The sequence below is a fragment of the Eumetopias jubatus genome, unplaced genomic scaffold (genome assembly GCF_037043125.1).
Source record: "Eumetopias jubatus isolate StellerSeaLion01/CBP00866 unplaced genomic scaffold, mEumJub1_p1.0 scaffold_1, whole genome shotgun sequence".
NCBI lineage: Eukaryota > Metazoa > Chordata > Mammalia > Carnivora > Otariidae > Eumetopias > Eumetopias jubatus.
Window position 1 is genome coordinate 191452286 of NW_028274807.1, and position 20049 is coordinate 191472334.

The 20049-nt window shown below is 38.2% G+C and overlaps 1 protein-coding gene and 1 pseudogene across 4 annotated transcripts in view; both read left to right on the forward strand.

Annotated features, from left to right (window-relative positions):
- The window catches only part of CFAP20DC (CFAP20 domain containing), a 266263-nt gene that overhangs the window by 62935 nt on the left and 183279 nt on the right, over nt 1-20049 (forward strand). The gene's annotated exons all lie outside the window — the stretch shown is intronic.
- On the forward strand, nt 15054-15122 carry LOC114214695 (U4 spliceosomal RNA; annotated as a pseudogene).

The window sequence follows — 20049 nt, forward strand, 5'->3', positions numbered from 1 at the left end:
GTGCTCTGTGTCCTGAGATGTGGATCCCTTCTGTTCCTCCACATCATGTCGTGTGAATCACCCAGATGCCCTTCATCTCCAGACTTTTCAGTCAGTGGGAAGTACCAGCAAGAGCTCAGAGAGAAGCAAGAGAGAATTCAGGGTATATCTTCCCTTTCCTTCTGCAGGACCCCTCCTATGAAGATCCAGTTTCTCTGGCTCCAGGAATGGTAATGGCTGCCCACTGTTGTTATCTTTCAGTGTCTAACCATCCCTTGTTTGTTCCTTCAACCCTGCCCATACCTCTGTAAAGAGTTGTTTAATGAGTCTCTCCATTTAACCCACGTAGACTGAATTTTGTTTCCTTTGAAATCCCGGACTATAGAGAATGAGACCTGGTGAGTGAGGCAGGATAAATTTAAGGCCTTGTGAGCTAGGAATTTAGATTTTGTTCTCAGAGCAGCACGAAGTTACTGAAATAAGACTGAAATAAGATCAGTACTGAAATATTGATCCCCATTCGAGATGCTCACTCTGGCTGCTCTCAAGGGTCTTGACTGGGGGATAGAGGAGAAGAATGGAATCAGGGAGACCAGCTGGAAGGCTGTGCAGGCAAGACACATGGTGCTTGGACCAGAGGGCAGTATAGGAGTTAGAGAAATGAGTGGATCCAACATAGAACTGATAGGCTTGCAGAGAGGAAATATGGGTCAGAACTCTTAGGTTTCTGGTTTGAGCCCCTGCTGGGTAGTGGTGAGGATGGGGAATTAGGGTCTTTCTTTCTTTCTTTTTTTCTTTTTCTTTCTTTCTTTCTTTCTTTCTTTCTTTCTTTCTTTCTTTCTTTCTTTCTTTCTTTCTTTCTTTCTTTCTTTCTTTTTCTTTCTTTCTTTCTTTTTTTCTTTCTTTCTCTTTCTTCTTTTTCTTTCTTTCTTCTTTCTTTTTCTTTCTTTCTTTCTTTCTTCTTTCTTTCTTTCTTTCCTTTTAGTTTTTATTTAAATTCCATTTAGTTAACATACAGTGTAATATTAATTTCAGGTGTACAGTACAGTGATTCAACAATTTCATATATCACCTGGTGCTCATCACAACAAGTGCACTCCTTAATCCCCATCACCTAGGTGACCTCCCCTCTGCTAACAACCAGTTTGTTCTCTAGTTAAGAGTCTGTTTCTTGGTTTGCCTCTTGATGGGTTTCATTTGCAATGTCTGTGAAATATCCAGGAAAAGTTTCAAGTAAGCAGTTTGGAGTTCAAGGAATGAGTGAGGGCTGGAGATGTAGATTGAATTGCCAACACAGAGATAACATTTAAAATCAGAGTAGGGAGTGGAAAGTCATCCCCATGGAAAAGAATGTTTAACAGAGAGAGAGAGAAAAGAACCCAGAAGCTCCCAGATATGTCTATAGGAGCTATTTGAATGCACATTTTAATTCTTCCCCAAATATTAAATAATATATAAATCTAGCTTTAGGGAAAGTAAAAATGGAAATAGTGAATGCTACAGAAATCAAATGTGAAAATGCTAGGTATTATCTTCTCCCCATAAAATAATCTTGATATCTAATTGGATATATTTTTTTAAATTTTTTATTGTTATGTTAATCACCATACATTACATCATTAGTTCTTGATGTAGTGTTCCATGATTCATTGTTTGTGCATAACACCCAGTGCTCCACGCAGAATGTGCCCTCTTTAAACCCATCAGCAGGCTAACCCATTCCCCCACCCTCCTCCCCTCTAGAACCCTCAGTTTGTTTTTCAGAGTCCATCGTCTTTCACGGTTCATCTCCCCTTCCGATTTACATCCCTTCATTCTTCCCCTCCTGCTATCTTCTTCTTTTTTCTTAACATATGTTGCATTATTTCTTTCAGAAGTACATATCTGTGATTCAACAGTCTTGCACAATTCACAGCGCTCACCATACCATATACCCTCCCCAATGTCTATCACCCAACCACCCCATCCCTCCCACCCCCCACCACTCCACCTACACTCAGTTTGTTTCCTCAGATTAAGAATTACTCATATCAGTGAGGTCATATGATACATGTCTTTCTCTGATTGACTTATTTCACTCAGCATAACACCCTCCAGTTCCACCCACGTCATTGCAAATGGCAAGATCTCCTTCCTTTTGATGGCTGCATAATATTCCATTGTGTATATATACCACTTCTTCTTTATCCATTCATCTGTCGATCGACATCTTGGCTATTGTGGACATTGCTGCTATAAACATTGGGATGCACGTACCCCTTCGGATCCCTACATTTGTATCTTTGGGGTAAATACCCAGTAGTGCAATTGCTGGATCATATGGTAGCTCTATTTTCAACTGTTTGAGGAACCTCCATACTGTTTTCCAAAGTGGTTGCACCAGCTTGCATTCCCACCAACAGTGTAGGAGGTTTCCCCTTTCTCCGCATCCCCGCCAACATCTGTCGTTTCCTGACTTCTTAATTTTAGCCATTCTGACTGGTGTGAGGTGGTATCTCATTGAGGTTTTGATTTGGATTTCCCTGATGCCGAGCGATGTTGAGCACTTTTTCATGTGTCTGTTGGCCATTCGGATGTCTTCTTTGGAAAAATGTCTGTTCGTGTCTTCTGCCCATTTCTTGATTGGATTATTTGTTCTTTGGGTGTTGAGTTTGATAAGTTCTTTATAGATTTTGGATACTAGCCCTTTATCTGATATGTCATTTGCAAATATTTTCTCCCATTCTGTCAGTTGTCTTTTGGTTTTGTGGACTGTTTCTTTTGCTGTGCAAAAGCTTTTTATCTTGATGAAATCCCAATAGTTCATTTTTGCCCTAGCTTCCCTTGCCTTTGGCGGTGTTTCTAGGAAGAAGTTGCTGCAGCTGAGGTCGAAGAGGTTGCTACCTGTGTTCTCCTGTAGGACTTTGATGGACTCCTGTCTCACGTTTAGGTCTTTCAACCATTTGGAGTCTATTTTTGTGTGTGGTGTAAGGAAATGGTCCGGTTTCATTCTTCTGCATGTGGCTGTCCAATTTTCCCAACACCATTTGTTAAAGAGACTGTCTTTTTTCCATTGGACATTCTTTCCTACTTTGTCGAAGATTAGTTGACCATAGAGTTGAGGGTCCATTTCTGGGCTCTCGATTCTGTTCCATTGATCTATGTGTCTGTTTTTGTGCCAGTACCATACTGTCTTGATGATGACAGGTTTGTAATAGAGCTGGAAGTCCGGAATTGTGATGCCGCCAGCTTTGCTTTTCTTTTTCAACATTCTGGCTATTCGGGATCTCTTCTGCTTCCATGCAAATTTTAGGATTCTTTGTTTCATTTCTTTGAGAAAAGTGGATGGTATTTTGATGGGGATTGCATTGAATGTGTAGATTGCTCTAGGTAGCATTGACATCTTCACAATGTTTGTTCTTCCAATCCATGAGCATGGAACGTTTTTCCATTTCTTGGTGTCTTCTTCAATTTCTTTCATGAGTATTTTATAGTTTTCTGAGTACAGATCTTTTGCCTCTTTGGTTAGATTTATTCCTAGGTATCTTATGGTTTTGGGTGCAATCGTAAATGGGATCGACTCCTTGATTTGTCTCTCTTCTGCCTTGTTGTTGGTGTATAGGAATGCCACTGATTTCTGTGCATTGATTTTATATCCTGCTACTTGACTGAATTCCTGTATGAGTTCTAGCAGTTTTGGGGTGGAGTCTTTTGGGTTTTCCACATACAGTACCATATCATCCACAAAGAGTGAGAGTTTGACTTCCTCTTTGCCAATTTGGATGCCTTTGATTTCTTTTTGTTGTCTGATTGCTGTGGCTAGAACTTCTAATACTACGTTGAATAGCAGTGGTGAGAGTGGACATCCCTGTCACGTTCCTGACATTAGGGGAAAAGTTCTCAGCTTTTCCCCATTGAGAATGATATTCGCTGTAGGTTTTTCATAGATGGCTTTTATGATATTGAGGTATGTATCCTCTATCCCTATACTCTGAAGAGTTTTGATCAAGAAAGGATGCTGTAGTTTGTCAAATGCTTTTTCTGCATCTATTGAGAGGATCATATGATTCTTGTTCTTTCTTTTGTTCATGTATTGTATCACGTTGATTGATTTGCGGATGTTGAACCAGCCTTGCAGCCCAAGGATAAATCCCACTTGGTCATGGTGAATAATCCTTTTAATTTACTGTTGGATCCTATTGGCTAGTATTTTGGTGAGAATTTTTGCACCCATGTTCATCAAGGATATTGGTCTGTAATTCTCCTTTTTGATGGGGTCTTTGTCTGGTTTTGGGATCAAGGTAATGGTGGCCTCATAAAATGAGTTTGGAAGTTTTCCTTCCATTTCTATTTTTTGGAACAGTTTCAGGAGAATAGGTATTAATTCTTCTTTAAATGTTTGGTGGAATTCCCCTGGGAAGCCATCTGGCCCTGGGCTTTTGTTTCTTGGGAGATTTTCGATGACTGCTTCAATTTCCTTAGTGGTTATAGGTCTGTTCAGGTTTTCTATTTCTTCCTGGTTCAATTTTGGTAGTTGATACATCTCTAGGAATGCACCCATTTCTTCCAGGTTATCTAATTTGCTGGCATGGAGTTGCTCATCATATGTTCTTATAATTGTTTGTATTTCTTTGATGTTGGTTGTGATCTCTCCTCTTTCATTCATGATTTTGTTGATTTAGCTCATTTCTCTTTTCTTTTTGATAAGTCTGGCCAGGGGTTTATCAATCTTGTTAATTCTTTCAAAGAACCAGCTCCTAGTTTCGTTGATCTGTTCTCTTTTGGTTTCTATTTCATTGATTTCTGCTCTGATCCTTATTATTTCTCTTCTCCTGCTGGGTTTAGGCTTTATTTGCTGTTCTTTCTCCAGCTCCTTTAGGTGTAGGGTTAGGTTGTGTATTTGAGACCTTTCTTGTTTCTTGAGAAAGGCTTGTATTGCTATATACTTTCCTCTCAGGACTGCCTTTGCTGCCTCCCAAAGATTTTGAACAGTGGTGTGTTCATTTTCATTGGTTTCCATGAATTTTTTTAATTCTTCTTTAATTTCCTGGTTGACCCATTCATTCCTTAGTAGGATGCTCTTCAGCCTCCATGTACTTGAGTTCTTTCTGACTTTCCTCTTGGGATTGAGTTCTAGTTTCAAAGCATTGTGGTCTGAAAATATGCCGGGAATAATCCCAATCTTTTGGTACCGGTTGAGACCTGATTTGTGCCCTAGGATGTGATCAATTCTGCTGAATGTTCCATGGGCACTAGAGAAGAATGTGTATTCCGTTGCTTTGGGATGGAATGTTCTGAATATGTCTATGAAGTCCATTGGTCCAGTGTGTCATTTAAACTCTTTATTTCCCTGTTGAGCTTTTGCTTAGATGATCTGTCCATTTCAGTCAGGGAGGTGTTAAAGTCCCCCAGTATTATTGTATTGTTGTCAATGTGTTTCTTTGATTTTGTTATTAATTGCCTTATATAATTGGCTGCTCCCATGTTAGGGGCATAGATATTTACAATTGTTAGATCTTCTTGTTGGATAGACCCTTTAAGTAGGATATAGTATCCTTCCTCATCTCTTATTACAGTCTTTGTTTTAAAATCTAATTCGTCTGATATAAGGATTGCCACCCCAGTTTTCTTTTGGTGTCCATTAGCATGGTAAATGGTTTTCCACCCCCTCACTTTCAATCTGGGGGTGTCTTTGGGTCTAAAATGAGTCTCTTGCAGACAGCTTATCAATGGGTCTTGTTTTTTGATCCAATCTGATAGCCTGTGTCTTTTGATTGGCGCATTTAGCCCATTTACATTCAGGGTAACTATTGAAAGGTATGAATTTAGTGCCATTGTATTGCCTGTAGGGTAACTGTTACTGTATATTGTCTCTGTTCCTTCTGATCTATGCTGCTTTTAGGCTCTCTCTTTGCTTAGAGGACCCCTTTCAATATTTCTTGGATGGCTGGTTTTGTGTTTGCAAATTCTTTTAGTTTTTGTTTGTCCTGGAAGCTTTTTATCTCTCCATCAATTTTCAGTGAGAGCCTAGCTGGATATAGTATTCTTGTCTGCATATTTTTCTCATTTAGTGCTCTGAAGATCTCATGCCAGTCCTTTCTGGCCTGCCAGGTCTCTGTGGATAGGTGTGTTTCCAATCTAATATTTCTACCATTGTAGGTTACATATCTCTTCTCCTGAGCTGCTTTCAGGATTTTCTCTTTGTCTCTGAGACTCGTAAGTTTTACTATTAGATGTCGGGGTGTTGACCTATTTTTATTGATTTTGAGAGGGGTTCTCTGTGCCTCCTGGATTTTGATGCCTGTTTCCTTCCTCACATTAGGGAAGTTCTCTGCTATTATTTGCTCCAATATACCTTCTGCCCCTCTCTCTCTTTCTTCTTCTTCTGGGATCCCAATTATTCTAATGTTGTTTCATCTTATCGTATCGCTTCTCTCTCAAATTCTGCCCTTGTGATCCTGTAGCTGTTTCTCTCTCTTTTTCTCAGCCTCTGTATTTTCCATGATTTGGTCTTCTATATCACTGATTCTCTCTTCTGCCTCATTTATCCTAGCAGTTAGTGCCCCCATTTTTGATTGCACCTCATTAATAGCCTTTTTGATTTACCTTGGTTAGATTTTACTTCTTTTATTTCTCCAGGAAGGGTGTCTCTAATAACTTCCACGCTTTTTTCAAGCCCAGCTAGTATCTTTAAAGTCATGATTCTGAACTCTAGGTCCGACATCGTACTAATGTCCATATTGAGTAGGTCCCTGGCAGACGGTACTACCTCTTGTTCTTTTTGGTGAGGTGATTTCTTTCATCTTGTCATTTTGTCCAGAGGAGAATAGATGAATGAGAGAACAAAATGCTAACAGGTTAACAACGTCCCCAGCAAATATACTCTATACAAATCAGAAAAGACCTGAAACCAGGGGAAAAGAAAGGGAAAGAAAGAGAAAAGAAAGGAAAAAAAAGCAACAAAAAAAAATAAAAACAAAAACAGAACAATACAAAAAAAACCCAGAATATGATCAAATATGATCAGGCTAGTGCATAGATTAGTGCCACACACTAGATTTTGGGCGTATTTTGGTCTGTTAGAAAAAAGTGCCTCCTAAAATTTTAAAGGAAGAAAGACTTATATATATACAAAATAAGGGTAGATACAATGAAGGGATGGAAGATGACTGTAAAGATGAAAATTATAAAAGATTTTATAAAAGGAATTGATAAGATAAGAAGTTGTTTGAAAAAAGAAAGAAGAAGATTTAAAAAAATAAAGAAAAGGGAGAGAATGTGATCAGGCAGGAGACTAGAACAAAGCCATACACTAGTGATTTAGGGTATATTGTGATGTGTTAGGAGAAACTGTATATCAAAATTTTAAAGAGAGAACAACTTATATATATATGCCAAAAATAAGGGTGACTACTATGAAGGGATAAAATATGACTCTAAAAATGAAAAATAAAAAATATTTTTTTAAAAAAGGGATTGATAAGATGTTGGTTGAAAAAGGGAAAAAGAAAAATTAAAAAAACGGTTAAAAATTAACTTTGAAAAACTAATGAATCATGGTAAAAAAAAAAGCCTTGAATTCTATGTGCAGTATTCCCTTAGCGCTGGAGTTCTCCCATTCTCCTTGATCAGTAAACTTGGTCTTGGCTTGCTGGCTGTTCGTGCTGATCTTCTGGGGGAGGGGCCTGTTGCTGTGGTTCCCAAATGTCTTTGCTGGAGGTGGAATTGCCCCACCCTTGTCGGTCCAGGCTAAGCAAGCTGCTCGGGTTTGCTCTCAGGAGCTTTTGTTCCCTGCAAGCTCTGGTACAGCTTTGGAGGACCAGGGTGAAAATGGTGGCCTCCCAATCTCCACTTGGAGGAGCTGAGAATTCGGGGCCCCGCTCCTCAGTGCGCCCCCAGAGAAAAGCAGTCACTCCCGTCTCCCTGGTCTCCGGCCGCACAGCGTGCTCACCCGGCCTGTGACCGAGCATTTCTATCTCTGGCACTCGACCCCATGTGGAGTCTCCAAACCCAGCAGATCCGTGCAGTGTGCTTCTGCGCCGCTCCTCCCGGTGGAGGGAGGGGAGTCTCCCCAGTTCTGCCGCTTGTTGGGTCCCTGCTGGAGGAGCAGTGGCCCAACTGGGCCACAGATCACAGTTTATGGCAACCCTGAGCTGAGAGCCCGCACCTCGGCTCCGTCTCTGCAACTGGCTTCCCCGCTCCAATACGTGGGAGCTCTGCTGCACTCAGGCACCCCCGGTCTTTCTGTGACCCCGAGGGTCCTGAGACCACACTCTCCCACGAGGGTTCCACCCCCCGCTTAGCCACTGGAGCGATGTCCCTCAGCGGAGCTGACTTCTAAAAGTTCCGATTTTGTGCTCTGGGGTCTATCACTTGCCAGAAGCAGCCAACGGAGGCCCCCTTCCCCGCCGTCTATCCTCCTGAATATCGCCTCGGATTCACTTCTCCGCACGTCCTACCTTCCAGTAAGTGGTCGCTTCTCTGTTCAGAGAGTTGTTGCTACTCTCTTTTTCGATCTCCTGTTGAGTTCGTACGTGTTCAGAATGGTTTAATCCCCATTTAGCTGAATTCCTGAGACCAGACGAAATCCAGGTCTCCTACTCCTCCGCCATCTTGCTCCGCCCCCCTATCTAATTGGATATATTTTTTAAAAGAGCAATATTTTTGTGCCTTCTGGGAATATTGCCTTACTTTCTGCTTTGAAAATTGACACAAATGTAGCTCATGTGACCACTTTCGTCTTGTGCTGGAAACTTGTGAAATGACTATAGAACTGAATGAGTTAATTTGCTGCTCGTTTCTAACCAACAGGATTCAGGTGATGAATTCTATGTGTTGTCTAACTTAATTGGGAAATGTGTTTACATTGATAAGCTTCCAGCCTAATTCAATTTAAGGAAAGCTTTCTAATTTCACCTTTCATTTCTTAAAATTTTTTAAGATAGAAAAATGTATAAAAATGGCACCAATGTGTCAATCCATAATAACCAAATCTGTTTGCTTTTTACTTCAAAACAATCATTAGGCCCTACAATAAGACATTTCTTGGTGGTTTTCTTTAGTTCTTCTACAAATGATCATCCTCTGACTCCAGGGACCTATAGATTTTAGTATATGGCCTTCCAGCTTGTATATTATAGTGCTGAACTGTCATCCATAGCATCCATTAGAATGTTATTGACAAAATGTCCACTCGCATTGAACTAAGCACTCGATAAACTACTATAAGTAAATTGTTGTGCTCTTACCTCGAAGGATGGTCTATTGATTCCCCACACAAGTATGGGCCTAGCAACACAACCCTAGCTACAGTTCCCTTGTGGTACCTCTAAAATGTTGCATAATGTCTTTTTTGAGATCCCCAGAAGTAAAGAATTCTTTTAAACATTTCTTTTTTATATATTGTTGTCTGTGCAGATTATTTTTTTTATTTCACATAGTAAACTGCTAATCATTGCTTTGTCCTTATGGGCTAAAACTCTTCTATTTATAAATTATATTACATAATAAAAGCAGTCCATGCCCATAATAAGAAACTTTGGAATCATTCTCCAAATGTAACTGCATCTAATAATTTTTTTGTGATACTTTCAGAGATTAACTGGGTATATGTGTGTGTGTGTGATATTATCTTTTTTTCCTCAAAAATAATCATACCATTTATGTTTTTTGGAAATTGGTTTGGTGGGGTGACAGTGGAGCTTTGTACTTCTATCTGTCTTGGGAATCTTTCCATGTTGCTACATATTAATTTGTCTCATTCTTCTTAATAGCTGCCATATGTATCATTGCATGCGTTTAGCATAACATATTTATCCAAAATTTCCGTGTTTGTTTTTCTCTCTGTGTTATAATGAGCTTCCATATAAGTGTATCTTTACATACTTGTAAAATCTCCATTTAAAGACATGTGAGATTTTATGGGGCGTCTGGGTGGCTCAGTTGGTTAAGCGACTGCCTTCGGCTCAGGTCATGATCCTGGAGTCCTGGGATCGAGTCCCACATCGGCTCCCTGCTCAGCGGAGGGTCTGCTTCTCCCTCGGACCCTCTTCCCTGTCCCCTCTCGTGCTCTCTGTCTCTCATTCTCTCTCTCAAATAAATAAATAAAATCTTTAAAAATAAAGACATGTGAGATTTTCATGTGAATAAGAGAATATATACGTTATCTAAGGGGTCACAATCTCCTACAGCTATAGTGATACATTCAGGAAAGCAGAGGTGAAGAGGGAGACAAAATCCGGAGGTGTTCAAGGACATTTGACAAATTTCCCCCCTTGTTGGATACTGTTAAATTTCCACTGCAGGTAACTTACAGCAAAATATTTAAACAACAACAACAACAAAAAAAAGTTTTTTCAAAACTGTAAATAATCAGAAATCCCCAATAATGAGAGTTTGTGTAGAATTTTATATTGATAATTGAGCATCTAACTGATTTGCAATTTGTGAAAGATGTACTTTAGTGCCAAATATCTTCTTTATACTGGTCTTCGAAAAGTGATCATTTATGATGATACCATTCAGTTCAACAGAATAGTCAATTATGGAACAATACCCTAACCTTATGTATAAACAAAAGGCTACAGTGCATTGGTGTTGTATATCCTAAAATACAAGTGAGTTCATTGACAATTTATGGCAAGGTATTTTTGGGGGGGTTAGGAGAATGGGTGGTATGAGTTCCATAATTTGACCTCTCACTTTAAGTTAGAGAACTCTAGTACCCAGGCTGTAGCTTTTCTAAGGAAGGTGAATGTTGCTTGAAAACAGATGATCTTGAAGAAAAGAGAAAACCCAATAAATTAGAGCTGACAAATCAATTAAAAGCATACACCTGGAGGAGTAATAGCCTATATTTATAAAGTACTTCACAGTTTCTGAAGTGTTTTCATGGTCATTTTCTCAGTACAGTGAATGGACAGATGTTATTATCCCCAATGAGGAAGGAATTGAGACTCCAAGAGGTTGACTCTACTCACTGGAACCCTTTGTCTTTAGTAATAAAGGTGTAAATATTTAGTGTAGTAGTTTCCTAGGGCTGCCATAACACATCACCACAAACTGGATGGATTAAAACAACATAAATGTATTGTCTCACAGTTCTGGAAGTTAAAAGTCCCAAATCAAGTTACCAGCAGTTATTTCCTTCCGAAAGCACTGAATGAGAATCTGTACTATGCCCTTCTCTGCTACCTTTTCTGAGAGTTGCCAGCAATCTTTGGCATTTCTTAGCTTATAGATGCATCATTCCAATTTCTGCCTTTGTTGTCACATGGCACCCTCTCTCTTAGTCCAAATTTCCCTCTTCTTATAAGGATGCCAATCATTGGATTACAGCTCACTCTAACGTAGCATGACTTTATTTTAATTTGATTATATCTGCAAAGACCCCATTTCCAAATAAGGTTGCGTTCACAGGTACCCGGGATTAAGGCGTGAACATATCCTTCTGGGAGACACAGTTTAACTCACAACAATGACTGTGGGGCATTGAATGAATGTTTTCCGGGAGCACAAGAGCATCACCAAGAAAGATGATGCTTACTCTTTTCTATACTTTTGCTAAATTTCCACTTCCCCAAAGCCCCATTACCAGTTAGTGATTGAAGTACTAACAGCTTTTTTTTGTGGAGATATAATTCACATACCATAAAATTCTCCCTTTAGAGTGTATTATTCAGCGGTTTTTAGTATATTTCACAAAGTTGTGCAACCATCAACACTGTGTAATTTTAGAATGCTTCATCACTCCCAAAGTACCTGTATTCATTAGCAGTTACTCCCTGCTACCCCTAGCCCTTTCTTTCCATCTCTAGGGATTTGCTTATTTTGAACATTTCATATAAATGGAATAGTCTTTTGCATTTAGCTTCTTTCACTTACCATAATGTTTCCAACATTTGTCTATGTTGTAGCATCTCTTTGGTCCTTTTTATGCCTGAATAATAATCCATTGTATGGATCTACTGTATTTTGTTCATTCACTTGTCAGTTGATGGACATTTGAGTTGTTTACTTTTTGGCTATTATTAATAATGCTAATGTGACCCTTCATGTACAAATTTTTGTGTGGACATATGTTTTCAATCCTCGTGGTTCTTTATGTGGCAGTGAAATTTCTGGGTCATATGGAACTCTACGTTTAACTTTTAAGGAACTGCCAAACTGTTTTCAAAGTGGCTGTACTACTTTATACCCCCACCAGCAATGTATGTGGGCTCCAATTTCTCCACATCCTCAGAAACACTTATTATTTGTCTTTTTTATTGTACCCATCCTATGGGTATGAAATGGTATCTCATGGTTTTAGTTTTCATTTCCCTATTGGCTAATAATGCTGAGCATATTTTCATCTACTTATTGGCCATTTATATATCTTCTTTGGAGAAATATCTATTCAAATTTTTTGCTAATTTTTAAATGGAATTATTTCTTTTTATTGTTGAATTGTACGGATTCTTTATACATTTTGGACACTAGACTCTTACTAGATATATGATTTGTAAAAATTTTCCCCCATTCTATCGCTCTTCTTACTTTCTTGATAGTGTCCTTTAAAGGACAAAAGTTTCTAATTTTTAAAAATGTAGTTTATTTTTTCTTTTGCTTGTGCTTTAAACATCATATCTAATAAACCATTAGTTGATTGAAGGGCATGAAGATTTTCACCTGTGTTTTCTTCTAAGAGATCTATGGGTTTAGCTTTTATATCTAAGTCTTTGATCCATTTTGAGTTAATAAAAAAAGAAAAACTCACCACAAACTAAGAAGGGAATTTCTTCAGTCTGATAAAGGACATCTATGAAAATATATAGTTTATCATACTTAATGGTGATAGACTGAATGCTTTCCCCCTAGGGATCAGAAACAAGGCAAAGCTGTCTTCTCTCACCATTTCTATTCATCACTGTATTGGAGATTCTAGTCAATGCAATAAGGCAAGAAAAAGAAATAAATAGTATAAGGCATCCATATTGAAAAGGAAAAAGCAAAACTGCTTATTTGCAAACAGCATAAATGTCTGTGGAAAAGAAATTGAGTACCGCAAGTTTGAAGAATATTAAAATCAATACACAAAAATCAGTTGCATCTCTATATACTAGATAGAGTAATCTGAAAATGGAATTAAGGAAATTGTTCCACTCACAGTATCATCAAAAAGAATGAAATGCTTAGGAATAACTTCAACAAAATTAGTGTAAGATTTGTATACTGAAAATTTTAAAATACTGCTGACAGAAATTAAAGGTATAAATAAATAGCCATTCTATTGGGAGATTAAATATTGTTATGTTGACAGTTCTCCCCAAATTTATCTAAGGTTCACCAGCAGGTGATTGTTTTTTTATTTTGGAGTGGTTTTTTTTGTGGGCTTTTTTGTAGAAATTGATGAACTGATCCTAAAATGTATATGGAAATTCAAAGGTGAATAGTAGAACAGTTTTGTGAAAGAACAAAGGTGGAGGACTTAAACTTACTGATTTCAAAATTTACTATAAGGCTAGTGATCAAGGCAGTATGGTACTGGCATGAAGAAGACAAATCAGTGAAGCAGCATACAGAAATAAAACCTTACATTTATGGTCAGTTGATTTGTTTACAAAATTGCTAAGGCACTTCAGTTGGGTAAAAGAATAATCTTTTCAGCAAATGATGCTGGGACATTTGGATATCCACATGCAAAAAAATTAATTTAGACCCTTACCTCACACCATATACAAAAATTAGCTCAAAATGGATTGTAGACCTAAATGTAAGAGTTAAAAGTATAAAACTTCTAGAAGAAAACAATAGGAAATCTTCACAATCCTGGGTTAGGCAAAGCATTTGTAGATATGACACCAGAACACAAATAATAAAAGAAAAAAATAATAAATTGGACTTCATAAAAATTTAAGAGTTTTGCATTCAAAAGGCACCATTAAGCAAATGAAGACAAGCCTCAGGCTGGTGAAAGTATTTTCAAATTGTATATATGGTAAAGTTCTTGTATCCAGAATATTAAAAGAACTCTCACTGTTTGTTAATAAAAGAAACATCTCACCCAATTTAAAACTTGGTGAAAGATTTGAATAGGCATTTCATAAAAGCAGATAGATAAATGGCTAAAAAGCACATGATAATACTCTCATTAAGGAAATGTAAATTAAAACTGTAATGACTGTTTCCATAATTTGGATATTATAGGTAATGCTGCTGTAAACATCAGGGTGCATGTATCCCTTTGAGTTAGTATTTTTGTATTCTTTGGGTAAATACCTGGTGGTGCAATTGCTGGATCGTAGGGTAGTTCTATTTTTAACTTTTTCTTAACTGTAGAGAACTGATGGTTACCAGGGGGAAGGTACATTGGGGGATGAGTTAATAGGTGATAAGGATTAAGGAGTACACTTGTTGTGATGAGCACCAAGTGTTCTATGGAAGTGTTGAATCACTGTATTGTACACCTGAAACTAATATTACATTATATGTAAACTAACTGGAATTTAACAACTTAAGAAAAAAATTTTAAAAAAATAAAACCAAAATAAGATACTACCTCATACCCACCACAATGGCTGTCTTCCTGGGTATATGCCTAAGAAACATGAAAATATGACGACACACAGAGCTCAACATGAATGTTCTTAGTACCATTATTTAGATTGGCCAAACCTGGAGACAAACTACAATTCCATCAACTCCATTGGTGAATGGATAAGCAAAATGTGGTATATCCATATATTACAATACTGTTCTGCAATTAAAAAGTAATGATACAGGCTACAATATGGATGAATGTCAAAAACATTGTGCTCAATGAAAAACGTCACATGCAAAAAATTTTATATTTTATACTCCATTTATATGAAAGATCTGGAGAAGGCAAATGTTTCCAGACCCAAACCAGATTCATGGTAGCCTGGGGATGGGGATAAGAGTGGGGATTGACTGCAGACAGGTATGTGGGATCTATTTGGATGATAGGAATGTTTGACAACCAAATTCTGGTGATGGTTGCATAACTCTTTAAATATACTAAAAATGTACACTAGGTGAATTTTATGGCACATAAATTGTATCTCAACAAAGCTGTTTTTAAAAAGGGGATCAACAGCTTTGTGCAGTGGCAGTATCGTAGTCAGTGAGGTTTATCCGAGGCGTGATTATTGCTAATTAAAAAGGGGATCAAATGACATTCAGAGAAAGATTCAAAGAGCACCAGTTATTGATGTAAAGCAATACATGTGAAATGTGCATTGTAATGAATGCTAATTATAAAAAGAGGTCTACCTTGTGTTTTAATAAGTATATGAAAGCATCTTAAGTTCAGAATTCTGAATTTTTCTATAAAGGGCAAAAGAGTCCTCAATGAATTTAAATTTCAGCCGAAGGGACCCAGGAAAAATTGATGGAATAAAATTCCCCATGGTGATCATGAAGCATATGAGTGAATGCATAAGGGAGGCCTTCTGCATGGCGCCATCTTCTGTATGACTTTAAATTTCAGTGCACAGCCATATTAACTATATACCCAAACATCCCTGCACACATTTAAATATACTATTTTGCAAACTCACTCTTTTCTTGTAATTTATACTTGGAGTTATTTGGTAGCATCACTGAAGGTGTGCATTCAAATTTGGTCATTTTTAGGTCATGATAAGAAAAATGAATACCATTATGGCTTTAAGAACAAATAATTCTAATAAATGATTCTAATCATCAGAAGCCTGACATCAGTTTTGCAAGTTCATTCTAACCTGAAGTGAACATTCCATGGTTGTAAATGATTGTACATGTGGAAGAAAAGTGAATAGGTAATCTAAATAGACAAGTTTATCTACACTATTGGATGGTTGCTACCATTTACTCAAGTACTCGCTGAGGTTGCTATTGTTAAAAAAAAAATTGTCAATCAAAGATGAAGATATAAAAGCAAATTGGAAATTGAATTGGCAAGTAATTTTACTTTCAAATGGTTTGCAAATGTAGATGTTAAGTTTGGAATGAATGTCGTTAATGACCATAGCTGAGAGAGTTTTACACCTGCTGATCACTAGAATATTATAATAAATGAGGTTGATTTTCGTGTTGACTACCCCATTTTTTCTCAACATGGTCTCATTACTTTTTCTATCACATTACTGACCCTTAGCTATGAATGCTCACTTACAGATATAAAAATATATTAACTCATATATGGTTTTTTTAATAAAGTATCTAAGTTTAAGAGAAGCAATGCCAGTGTTGCTTGTCTTTTTCTGCTTTGTTAGGTCACAGGAGGTTTTAGATGGTGAAAATCAAGCCTGTATTACAACTGAAGAGCTGTTTTACAAGCAGCCTTCCTTACAGCAACTAAATTGTCCCCAAAAAAGCACATGAGCACATGAGCATAATGAAGCTTTTAAGTAGGCACACATATGCATTTATATTCTCTATCTCTCATGAATGACTAATTTTAATTTTTTTTAAGTAGCAATTCAGCTTGTTTTCAGAACCATTTAAGCTTAACACATGATTTTGTTTTCCCTCCAAAACCAACTATTCTTGATTATGAGATAGGGAAGGTTTGCATATTTATTTTTGCAAAGACAGTAGAATAAATTCTCATCACCATATGAGTGGCTTAGTCTTAATACCTCTGTCCTAAACTGGGCACATGAGCATTTAGAAATTCTTCCAGAGATCAGAGCCATGATAGTTAGATTTAACTGAGAACTCTCTTGTGTAGACCAAAACCTGACCTCCACAAGGGCAAAGTCAGGCCATGTACCCATTGTGTGGTTCTTATCAGGCCTTACACCCCCCGGGGGCAGGGCACTACCTTTCTTAATAAATATTTTAGTAGAAAATTAAAGACTAAAAATACATAGCCACCCAAGATGATGGTTAGTACTTAGGTAGTTTTCTGTATGCCTGGCATTGTTCTAAGCATTTTTCTTATATTCACTTATGTATGCAGTCCTCACAACAATCCTATGAGTACTATTATTTTCTACATTTTATTAATAAAGAAACTGAGGTACAAAAGGTTAAGATGCCCAGTGTCACATAACTAAGAAATGGTGAAGCCAGAATTTGAACACAGAAAATATGGCTTTAAAATTATTGCTCTTAACCATTACAGCTTATTTCCACACTTGTTGATAATGATTAGTCTAAAATAACAATTTGGGGCACCTGGGTGGCTCAGTCAGTTAAGCGTCCCACTCTTGATTTCGGCTCAGGACATGATCTTGGGGTCATGAGATTGAGCCCTGTGTCAGGCTCTGCACTCAGTGTGGAGTCTGCTTGAGATTCTCTCTCTCCCTCTGCCTCTGCTCATTCTCTCTCTCTCTTTCTCTAAAATAAATAAAAATCTTTAAAATAGTAACAATCACAGGACACCTGAGTGGCTCAGTCGGTTAAGCGTCTGCCTTCGGCTCAGGTCATGATCCCAGGGTCCTGGGATTGAGTCCCACATCAGGCTCCCTGCTCCCTCTGATTCTCCCTCTGCGTGCCGCTCCCCCTGCTTGTGCTCTCACTCTCTCTCTCTCTCTCTCTCTCTCTGGCAAATAAATAAATAAAATCTTTAAAAATATATAAAATAGTAACAATCTCTAAAAAAAAAAAGCAGTACTCAAAAACTACAGTCAACTCAAGACAACAGTGATGACGAATTTGTAATAAATTGTCCTTCCCCCAAACTGCAGAAATCCATCTCTTGTGTTTGTGCATGTACATACTGGGAACCTCTACAAATTACCAAACATTTCAGGGCAGTTAGATTTCTTTGTGGAATTTAGAATGAGAGACTTCTTGAAACTCTAAAATGGGCTTTGGAACACCAAATTCTAGTAACGTTTTTAAACTCAATTAGAATGTTACTAGCAAGTGGTAAAGCTGAAGTATATAGGACCACATGTTATTCACCCATGAAAACAAAGGAAAAGATTTGCGTATTTGCATCAGATTATGGCCCATAAAGTGGGCTATAGTTACTGACCTAGAACACCAAAGGGGAATGAAAGAAATTCAGTAATAGAGGTTGAAAAATATGCTGTGGTAAGTCAAAAAAAAAGATGTAATTATTTTTAATTTGGAGATCTGAGATGTTTTCCAGGAGGAGGTGGCATTTCAACCCAAACTGTGATGAATGAATATAATTTCAGTTTGCAGAATGAGAGAAGGGACATTCCAAGGGAAATGCATAAGCAAAGGCATGGAAATACAAAAGGATGGAGTATGTTTAAGTAGCAAACATGCTGGTATTGTCATTGTGGCAGCCCACCCCAGTGTTCCATGTCACATCCTCTGGGTCCACCTCTAATACCAGCTGCGACTGCAGTGGGTGGTTTGGAGCAAGCTTGCTTGGATAGCATCCCATATCAAGTGCCATCCAGGACCTTCTTTGATGCTGTGGGAGCCTACTACTCTACCCACAGACAGGCATAGCTTGGAAATACTGGGGTGGTAAGGCCCCCTGAGGGAACCCTTAACCATTGGGGGTCAGAAGTTAGCGGATAGAGGCTCCCACCTCCTACTCCTCAAGTGGACAGTTCTGGGAGGCATTCTGTACATGTCTCCATGGATGTTCTGGTGGAGTGGAGCCCCTGTAGTCTACAGCAGTGTTGTTGACAGTGCATTCTTATCTTGGCTTTTCCTCTTTTGTTGTCTTACTCTCCCTCTTCTTCATTCCTGCATCATGGAATCTCTTGTCCAATAAAACACTTGTACCTGTGTCCGTTTCTCAGCCTCCGCTTTTGAAGATGTGCTTCCTAAAGAAGCTGCACAACACAACCAGGCATATGAGATTGTGCAAAGGCTTTGATTGTCAAACAGACTCACAAGAATCAGAGATCTTAGCCAGTACTAATGCACATGTGAAGCAGAAAGAGATCTGGAACAACAATTGCAGCTCTCCAGTTCTTTCTAAATGCACTTTGGCCCAGATTTAACAGATGACTTCTCTAAGCAATATTTGAGAGAACAACACCTGAGAATATTGCTCACCCAAAGGGAGCTCTTCAACTTTTAGCTTATGTGACATTTTCCGAGGAACCATGCCCCGTAAGTGCATGGATTCCAAGTTTGTTAACCATAAGCAATCTTAGAGAATTGGGTGCATCCTGCAAAAACAAAACAAAACAAAAAACCCATTTATTAAGGACTTTCCCTCTAATAAACACCACTGATGTATTTGTCAGAGGTCAGTCATGTTTATAAGGAGCTTTGGCTGGTTACCTTTCTCCTGGAATGAATGCCCTTTAGTAAAGGGGTTGAATGGATTCTAGGCCAGTTACTCACTTCTTCCTTCCTAGTAAGCATGAAACCCTTCAAACACACTAAGCCATACACTGCCATCCTTTGGAATTGTCAGATAGACTTGTAAATATTGTACCTTTATTCCTCTTGCTTTATCTTTTTAGATAGATTACTGGCTCTGCCACATACTAGCTCTGAGACCATGAACAAATGGCTTAATGTCTCTGAGCCTCTCACTACATTGGTAAGATGTGATTATTAATTTCTATTTCAAAAAAATTGTTGGGAGGAATAAATGAGATAGCATTGGTGAAATTGAGTGGAGGTTCTGGCATATGGTAGGGATTTAGATGTTGCTCTTCCATTTTTCATCCTTTTCTCTTTATTAAGTATAGCCTTGATACCTGCCCCATCGAGCTCTTCTTGATATCTCATGTTAACCTGGCCTTATTCTGCAATTTCACTCCTTGCTGATGTTCTCACCCGGTGTCTCTGCAACCCCCTGGTTTCAGTCTTGCACTCCTTATTATATGAAGTCTGACAAAAGCAGAGGGTACATTGAGGAATGTGGAGAAAAGTGATAATGGAGTAGTGACCAAGAGTCAGATTTTGGAGGTCCTTGAATAACAAGATAAGGAACCTTGGGCGTTATTCCTTAGGCTATAGAATGCCAAAGAAATTGGAGCCAAGGGAAGATATTCAGTCCCCATGGCTGGTCTACATGAAGAATGGACTGAGAGTCCATGTGTGGAGGCAGAGTTCAAGTGTGGAGGCAGAGAGACTAATGTATTCAAAGCAACAGATGACTAAGCATTGTGGCTATAGAAAACCAAAGAAGAAACAGACATGAAACTACTAGAAGGG